At 39.5% G+C, this 9,841-nt stretch overlaps 1 protein-coding gene across 1 annotated transcript in view; it reads left to right on the top strand.

Annotated features, from left to right (window-relative positions):
• The first annotated feature begins 7,597 nt into the window (after positions 1–7,597).
• Atp10b (ATPase phospholipid transporting 10B (putative)) overlaps positions 7,598–9,841 on the top strand; it is a 239,411-nt gene continuing 237,167 nt past the window's right edge. Inside the window, exon 1 of the mRNA XM_013354123.2 lies at positions 7,598–7,810. The gene's annotated coding sequence lies outside the window, so the exon portion shown is untranslated. The remainder of the gene's footprint in view (positions 7,811–9,841) is intronic.

Here is a 9,841-nt window from a genome sequence, read left to right as displayed (position 1 = left end):
TCTGATTTTGAAGAATTCCACATAGAAGAATGGAAGAAAATGAAGAAATTTGGAAGGTTCTTTGGAGAAAATATAAAAGATTCACTGAAGTTGATAAGTTTGTGTGTTACCCAGTAATGTGCTAGCACTGGCAATAGGTGCTATTTCTTGATTTTAGCCCCTGTGTAAAAGTCACCTTATTACAACTATAATAGCACTTACATGGTCAATGAATTATCTACTGATGGACCCACTTTACAGGTGGAGTCAGAAAGTTTGAGGACCTGCAGTAAATTGGCCATATTCATAGAGTTACTAGGAAGTCAGTACTTGAATTGAGAAATGTCTAAGCAAACCCTAGTTCCTAACCCTGACTTTATATTATCTTTCTGACCTTATGAGGCTTATAAAATCCAGAATCACTCTTTCTTTCCTTCATAATTATACTGAGGTTAGGTGGCAATTTAAGTAAGTTTGTGCTGCATTTAAATTGGGTTTTTTATTTGAAAGATGACCTTGTAGAAACCTAAGTTTGCCATATTTCATAATACTTTTAGCTATTTTGTGAAATTCCATATGAACTGAGATGCAACTCAGAACACACCAGTCAAACTAGAGTGTTCGGAGGTTGGGAAATTTATATTGTAAAATCACAAAAAGCAATGCTATGCAGTTTCGGAAACTGTGAATACAATTTTCACTGTTCATTGAGGCTTCATAAAATAACACTTGATTAACTGATCATCACAGGCTTGGGGTCATATAAGGCAGTGGCCTTAGCATAAATCACATGAGTAATCTATATAGATAAATTGAACGAACTGCTTATTAAATACCAGGCATGTTCTAACAATGTAAGCTGTCTTACATTAAGAACAGTTGATTTGATATAGGTCATAGTAAATCAATGTTGTCTTCTCTATCTAGGAGTTCAGTGTCTTTATCTTTATTATTATAAATGCTGACCCAAGTCACTGAGGAGAAAGACAACATTCTTTCCCTCGTGTTCCTGCTTGTTAAGTTTCTGTTCCTAGATATTTCCTTCTGTTGCATATCCTTCTGCTCCCAAAGTTGTGTTTTAGAGTGAAATTATAATATTCCAAATCTGGGTATGTCTAGAATCATTGGGCTCCTGATAAGAAAATTTTCTTTTCTTGGGAAATACACACTCCTTGGAGTTAAAAATGCTGACCCCAACACTGAGCTGTTCCTTTCACCTGATGTGTCCAGTGTTTCCCCCACTGTGGCAACAGTGATTGGCCCCGGGAGAAGCATTCAGTCAAAACTGAACCAATCCATGTCTTCTTTGGGAGTTTGACAAGATGGGATATGTCAGGGAGACATTTCCACTGTGACTGCTAGACTGACTCTGTATATATTTCTAGAGTTCCCAAAGGCTTAGCTACCTTTCCATATGGAGCGAACCTTGAAAGAGTTGAATGGTATTAGGAGTCTTTGGAGCTCTGGGACACATTTCTCTAAAACAAATACATTCTCTCTCTCTTTCTCTCTCTCTCTCTCTCTCTCTCTCTCTCTCTCTCTCTCTCTCTCTCTCTCTCTCTTTCTCTCTCAACAGAAAGCAATGTTGAAGCAGTACAAAGTGAAGTGTATAAAGTGCAGGAAGCATACTGATTAGAAGTTATAGGACAGTCTTGGTGGAGACACTGACTTGTGACCTGAAAAAAAATACTTAATCTTTCTGGAACAGTTTTCTTAATCAGTGATATGCTAACATTGGCTCACATAAATTCTGAGGCAACCTTTTCATCTTCTGCTTTGTGTCTCATCCATCACTTTAAATGTATTGACTCATAATGATCTACAACCTGGAAGGTTTAGAGTAGCTTATTGGCTGCTTTTCTCTATAAACCAGGCTGGCCTGAACTCAGAGATTCACCTGCTTCACCTGCCTCTGCCTCCTGAGTACTGGAATTAAAGGTGTGTGCTAGCGCGCACCTGACTCTGATTTCTTTCCTCACTGTCATGATAAAATACCTTACAAAAGCAACTTAAGGAAAGAAGAATACATTTGTTCTCACCATTTGAGTGTACTGTCCATCCCAGGAGGGAAGGTGTATCATTTAAAGTGTGGTACCTAGAGGTTGCTCACATTGCGTCCCACATCAGGAAACAGAGAAAGGTGAACATTAGAACTCACCTGTCTTCTCTCTTCCTACCCTTTTATTCAGTCAGGGAATCTCCAGTCTATAAAATGCTGCTGCCCACATTCAAAGTGGGTCTTCCCTCCTCGGTTAAACCTCTCTGGAATCACCCTCACAGACATGCCTAGAATCTCCTAGATTAACTTCCATCCAGTCAAATTGTCAATGGAGATTAGCCATCACAAAGTAGCTACTCACAATCCGAGTTAGCATATCTAGCTAATATGAAGGGTATTTCTTTCTGTTTCCAGATCTCATTTTTTCCTTTATCCCAAATATGTGAAGTTAAGTAGGTACAAGGCCTGGAAAACTAGAAAATCACCTGTGACGGCTGGAATGAAAATGGCCCCCATAGGCTTGCATAGTTGAATATTTTGTCACCAGGGAATAGAACTGTTTGGGAAGGATTGGAAGATGTGGCCTTGTTGGAGTAGGTTTGCTTTTATTGGATGGGGTGCGTCACTGGGAGTGGGCGTTGAGGTTTCAAAAGCCCATGTCAAGTCTAGTCTCTCTGTCTCTGTCTCTCTCTGTCTCTCTCTTTCTCTCTCTCTCCCTCTCTGTCTCTCTTCTCCCCTCCCCTCCCCTCTCCTCTCCTGCCTCCTGTGGATCAGGACATAAAGCTCCCAGCTACTGCTTCAGCACCATGCTGGCCTTCTCCAATGCTCACTGCCATGATGGTCATAGTCAAATAACCCTCTGAAATTGTAAGCAACACCTTCCTTTATAAGTTGCCTTGGTCATGGCATCTCTTCACAGCAATAGAAGAGTAACTAAGACATGCACCCATCTACCTAGAAAAATCAGCTTGAAAACCTGAATTCAATGAATAGAACATTATGTACAAAGCTGTTATATAATAGCTTCGTTTAATTTTTCATTTATATTTCTATAGTAGCCATGATTTCTGAAAAGTATACAGCTCAGATTTCTAATTCCTTTGAAACAGATACTTAACTTCTGTTATATGCAAATAAAAACACATATGTCAATGGGCTCCTAAGTAAAATATTTCACTTTAAACGAGAAACCATATTCTAATTCTCCTTGACGTTTTGTGGCACTGCCATTCATCCTTTTAAATGAATCTAGCTATTATGCTTGGAGATCCACTAATCCTCACAAATAAATAGACACCGATTGTTAAAGCCAGTAAGGGTGAGAGGACTAAAGGAGTGGAATGGCAAACGAGAATTTAAGAATAAAAACTAAGAGCTGCTTGCTGGGGCTTTTTGACAAATGCTCTCTCTGAGAAAAGAGATCACAAACTGTTCTATTGGCTTTCTATAATGATTACGTTCAGCCATTTACATAAGGGGCAAGAAACACTGTATAAAATATAACTATATATCTTATGAGATTCAAGGATGTTACGAGGTGCTTGTATCTGTGAGCGTTCAATCAGAAAAACAGACACAGTTGGAGACGTATGTTAAGAGACTTGCAGTTGGAAGGCTGGCTAGGCGAGTGTGAAGACCATAGGAAGGCAAATCAAGCCACTGAGTCAGACTCACTCAGGTCATCAGGTGAATCTTTCCAATTTAAAGTCAACTCATCTTGTTCTTTTTTTTATGTTTTATTTTTGTTTGATTTTCAAGTATGAGTGTTTGCCTCAGAATGAGGATACACCTTGAGATCAGAAAAGGATTTCAGATTTCCAGGAATCAGAGGTACAAGCAATTATAAGCCACCTTACATAGTTGCAGGAAACCAAACTCAGGTCTTCAAAAGCTACAGCTTGCATTGTGAACTTCTGAGCCATCTTCCAACCCCAAGTCTTGAACTATTAGTAACTTTTATAAAGCCTGCAAAATACCTTCACAACACCTAAGTTGATGTTCTGTTAAATACCCAAAATGATAACGTTGTCAAATATACATCACTGTCTCCAAACCCTCTCACAGAGTCTATAGATCAACACCTTTCCAAAAATGTATGAGGTTAGATTTCCCTTCACAGACCAACCAAAGCAATGTGATAATACAATGGATAAAATCTGTAAACAGATATGACCATCCAGCAAATCTCTATCCTTAACACTAAAGATGTTTAAGTTCTTGTTTCCTTTAGTGTTATATAAAAGTTATATATGATAAAATGTGCCATTTATGTTAGTATAAAGTGGGTATATTTTTATTTTAAATGAAATAAGAATCATTACTTTAAAATTTCTAACTTTGAGTGTCTCTTCAAGGAAATCAAGTTATGCAATCCACATAAACATCTCATTGAGTCCTAAACAATTTTGAAGGGTATAAAGATTCCCAAATGTGAGAACCACTGTCCTGTATAAATGTAATGAATATATTCCCAACAGCTCATTAATTCTCCTTACATTTGACATTAATCATTATATATACCATCTACCTCACAGCATAAACAATGCAAAAAAAACTTGTCCATACTTTATGAACATCACAATTAATCTCTTTTTCCTTCATGCATTAAATTGAATAAATTGTTACTCAAAGAATCCCAGACTCTTTTTTGTGACCTCCTGATGATGTGACCTGATTCTAGAAAATACATATTTAAATTTTGGTTATAAACACATTCCATATCAGTATTCTGCATTTTTATTCTGAAACGCGTTTTATGCAAATTCTAGTAAGTTATCCATGCTAATTTACATACACAATAGGCAAAATATTTATTTGGGGACATTTGATTCGCGTTTTTATATTCTGAAAATGAGCAAGCTGCTGGGATGTGTAGGAAGGAGAACTGTGGTACTCTATCCAAGTGGCTGAAATAAAATCATCAGTTTCTCCTTCATCAGTCACCTTTTGACTAACTGAAAAATTTAGAGCAAAGTCATAAAAAGGCCAAAATTGTGAATTTTATTTTTAAAAAAAAAGTGACCAAATAGGGTACAGACTTGATTGACTTTACTCAGTAATGGATTGCAAGCTGGGAATGAAAGATGAAATAAGCCCTTTTCTCCCAAGATTGGTTTTGGTCAACGTTTTTTCACAGCAAAAGTAAGCAAATTAAGACAGAACATTTTCCTTTTATCTAGAAACTCCAATATAGTGGCAGAAAATGTAGCTTACTGAAGCAAGGCAGGAAAGGCATAGGGATAACCAGATCCTGGCCAAAGTTATTGTTGTTATTCCATAGTGGCAAGCTCTTAATTTGTGAGACTTGTTCTCTCTCTCTCTCTCTCTCTCTCTCTCTCTCTCTCTCTCTCTCTCTCTCTCTCTCGGCATTTGATGCCTTGTTCCATAAAATATATGAGCCTGCATTATAATGAGAAATCTCCCAACATCTGAGGACTCCCAATTAATTTAAAATTGAAGTCTGTGCCAATTAAGCAAAATATGTCAATAGGTCAGCAACCTTTTGTGCATCTGCTATAGGAACATTGACTTTTACACAAATTAGTAAATGGCAAAGGGCCAGGAAATTCATCATATCCTAAGGTAGCCTGCAGTTGCTGTTGGTTTTGGCTGACCCTTTCCACAGCCATAAACACTGTGTAGCATGAAGGTTTTTCATTATTATTTTATCTTCGCTTGTAAAAAATTATTTCACAAATCAAATGAATGGGAATAGGCCTGTGCTGAGACTTTAAATTCCTTCACATTGCATCTTTAAGTTTGCTTAGCAGCTATCTGGATAAAGAGACACAGTTAGCCTAAGAAAGGACCTTACACTGATGTCATTTACTCAATAAATCAGATCTGCAGTCTCCTGTTCCATCACGTTAGAAATTTAGGATATATTTTGGTCAGTATCTCATCCTCAGAACTATTAACATTCTGGATCAAATCATGCTTTCTAGTGAATGGCTACCCTATGCCTTGAAGCTGTGTTTGCTAGTACTTTCCTCTGTGGCCTTAAGTAGACTTATCCACCTCCCTGAATCCCAGCATCCCACCTATGATACAAGGAAATAGCAGAGCATTAAATGACCGCCAGATGCTTTATGGTATGAATATTCAGAAATCTAACCAGACTGTGATTCTGTGTCACATTCTTCCTAGAAGCCAGGGGTCTGCGAAAGAATGGAACAGGAAAGAGAGTTTAAAAGGTACTCATACTTTGCAAATGGTGCACTATTAGGTGCCAAGATTCTCTCTTAAAATTTCCCGATACTATCAATGGTCAGGTGGGTTTTTATGCTCTTAAAACTTTCTTGTCTCCATTTTACAGCAATTTGGATTTTAGAAGCGTGTTTCCTCTTGAAAAGTCTTCCTATGTCCAAATTTCTTCTTTGATTTCTGGAAAGATTCATGATAACATATAAACTTCACAATCATTAATCCAGCTGTTTTAGTTCTCTCTGGGTTACTGTGGAAAGCACCACGATCAAAAGCAACTTAGGGGAGGGAAGGTTCTGTTTGGCTTCTGCTTCAGGTTCCAGTCTGTCAATGAGGGAAGTTAGGACAGGAACTCAAGCAGGAACTGACTTGAAACCATTGAAGAACACCACTTGCTGGCCTACTGGCTCGGTGGCTTATGCTCAGCTAGCTTTTTGACAGCCACTCAGACCTGCCTAGGGATGGTGCCACCCACATTGGGCTCGACCCACCTATGTCAATCACCTGTCAAGACAATATCTCACAGACCTGATCACAGGCAGTGTGATCTGGGCAACTCCTTGATTGAGGTTCCCTCTGCTCAGGTGACTCTAGGTTGCTAGAAGAATTAACAAGTACCTCAGCAATCATGGCATTCGGTATTATGTTTGTTTTTCCACATCCTTTGAATCCCAAACCTGAAGATGTTCTTCTCTTTCTATGTTCCAGATAGACTTGTTGACTCTCCTACTTTGTCTCTGCTTCATGGATCCATCCATTGCTATCCATCAATGGAACACCTGGTTTCTAACATTTACTCTATTTACTTTGGTTACAAGCAGCTCAGTAAAAGGATTATATGTGAATCAGAGCTATCAGTAAACTTATAAATAATTCTGAATTTTTTGTTATGTCTGAAGTATGATATATTAGTCCCACTCTTCACATTTGGTATAATCAAACAGTAATCAGTAAAAACTACAACTATTGCAAAAGGAGACCTTTGAAACTTTAAGAGTGAATTCATCACCCTCACACATATAAAAGTCACTGCAAAAAAAATCTTTTCTTTCTTAAGGGCTCTTGAAACTCAGCAACTGAATTCCATTCCAGGCCTCCAAAGAAGAGCAACAAGGTTATAATTGTCTCACACTTAACTACATGCTTTGCAAAACAGAATAGGCAAAGTCATTTTTATAGCATGTGTAGAGAATGCAGCCCCTTATGAATTCCTATATGGCAGGCTCATTGATTGGCAGAAAGGAGAAAGGAGTGCAAGAGCCACATCTAACAGTGATGCTACTCTATCCATGCGGAACCGAGAGGAGAACACAGCCTTCACTGTTCTGGGCCTGGGCCCCACACTCACAGGCTTGCTATTCTTCTCCTTCACTCCTGGGCCTAGTGAGGCAGCTTCTTGTTGCCTTTTGTTTCATTGGTTACGATTATTTCTTTCTTGTATTTCTTCTCTGAGTTACCGAATTGCTATTAGCTTAAGGCCTTGCCCTGACATAGTTGGAGAGATGAAAGATGCCTTAGAGAAGAGAAAAGCTTCAACCATGCTTTACAACAGAAACTATACCGCTCTCAAGGACTGTTTTCCGTAGCTTCTAATGGAGTCAGCTCAGTAGGGACATCGGCTTTGCTGGGGTAAGTAAAAGCATCCTGGCTTCACAGATACAAAGTGGGGATAATTGACTCTTAGCATCAAGGATCCTAAATTCTGAATCCGGCCCAGGGTATAACTACTTCTTTTTAAATGCTGTGTTTGAAATTTCATTTGGCTTGCTGGGCACACGATCCACATACCTTCTCGGATAGAACATTGTATTTTCCTGCAACTGATTTCATTATGATAAGCTGAAGGCAAATGCTATTTCCTTGCGTGACAGAGCTTGTAGCGTGGATGTGCCTGAACATGTTTTATGATAAATAACATATCCTGCATTCATCCGGTGTAGCCTGGAAAAGCAGATGGAATTAGAGGCTTGTTCTCAAATAGAAAGAAAGTACAGCCTGGAGGAGAAGGATGAGCTCACTGTATGGCTTTTCAATTTCCTCAGGAAAAACGGAAAAGCTGGCACCCTGCAGGGTTTTCAAATAATAACTGGGAACCTGGGAACTTTGGCTTACCTCTGAGTTCAAAGAGGAAGCTGTTGTTTAAAAAAAAATTGCTCCTGATGGGTTAGCTGTGCCCTCCAGAAAAAGCTTTGTGCCCATAGGTAGGTCTCTGGTAAGCACCTTCAACCGAATGGTTTTTGATTTGGTGTGTGTGTGTGTGTGTGTGTGTGTGTGTGTGTGTGTGTGTGTGCTCGCGCGTGATCCATCAGGCCAGTGGTACCCCATCTCTAGTCACAAGGTGAAAGGTCAGTTTTGAAAGAAGTCATTGGGGAGCCGAAAGTTACATCCCCAGCAATGCATGTTCATAGAAATCACTCTACACTGCTTTATAATTCTGGCTGCAGGAGTCAGAGTGGAGCTTGACTTCGCTCACCAACCTGGCACCTGTTCCTTTCTTCTCCCCTGCCCCTCTGTTTTCGGATCTTGCACATGTAGTCCGGGGACCACGTGGAGTGTTATTCCATTAATCCATGCGCTGTTACATTAAGCCATTAATCAGGCAAAGCACAGATGTTGTTTTCTTTCTACATGTTTCTATAATTACCCTTAATAACACCGACTGAGCTTCTCAAATCATTGCCATCGATGGCTTTTTAAAACTGCGTCAGATGTTTCATTTCTTCGGCTCTCTACCCATTGATGCTGGATCTCTGCCTGACTCGACAAGGCGCTCTTAGGTTTCCCAGTGTGTTTTTTTTTTTTTTTTTTTTTTTTTTTTTTTTTTTTGGTCTCGAACTCACAGAGATCCACCTGCCTCTGCCTCCCGAGTGCTGGGATTAAAGGCGTGCGCCACTAAAGACTGTTGCAAGGAACTGTACATAGGCTTGAATTAAAAGGCCCTTCCCTGAAGGTTGAAGGGCACACGCTGAGTTTACAATCAAACCATATTCTCCTTAGGTTCAGAAGGGTGTTATCTTTTGAGGCATATGGCATTTATAATCGGGCTGCAGGAGGCTACCATTCCAAAAGATCTGTGCTCAGAGGAACACAGGAGTTTGATGCAACTGCCTGATTTTAACGGGGTGACACTCAGATCTAGAGTAATGAGATCTGAGTTACTTAAGCAAAATGCCAGAGGTTGAGGCCTGTGGTCTTCCACCTAGGCTTGGGTCTACTGCCTGGTAATTCTCCACAGTATCTACCACATGACAAGGAGGGGGGGGGAGTGCCTTATTTGACTCAAGTAGATTCATGCAGGCTGGATTTCCTGTGACTGGCTTTATGTACTCACTCTCCGAAAAGGAAAACTTGACTAGACATTCGTAAGTCATGCTGGGAATGTAGGGAGCTCTATGTTTGCTGATTATTACTAATTTCTCCTTTTTCAGTGACATTGACTTCTAGAGAGCTAAAACTCTGGAGCTGTTTTATTCTTCTCATATTTTCATTTGTTTCTCTACATTACACATGCTTAAGATTGAGTAGAGTTGGTTGTGATAGTCTATGCCTTTAATCCCAAAACTCAGGAACTGTTGGCACCTTTCAGACCCTTTATTAGTTGTGCAATTCATATTCTGTGTGTGTGTGTGTGTGTGTGTGTGTCTCTCTCTCTCTCTCTCT

Source organism: Microtus ochrogaster, unplaced genomic scaffold, assembly GCF_000317375.1.
Source record: "Microtus ochrogaster isolate Prairie Vole_2 unplaced genomic scaffold, MicOch1.0 UNK30, whole genome shotgun sequence".
NCBI classification, from domain to species: Eukaryota; Metazoa; Chordata; class Mammalia; order Rodentia; family Cricetidae; genus Microtus; species Microtus ochrogaster.
Note: the sequence above shows the minus strand (reverse complement) of the source record. Positions and strands in the feature narration are given on the sequence as shown.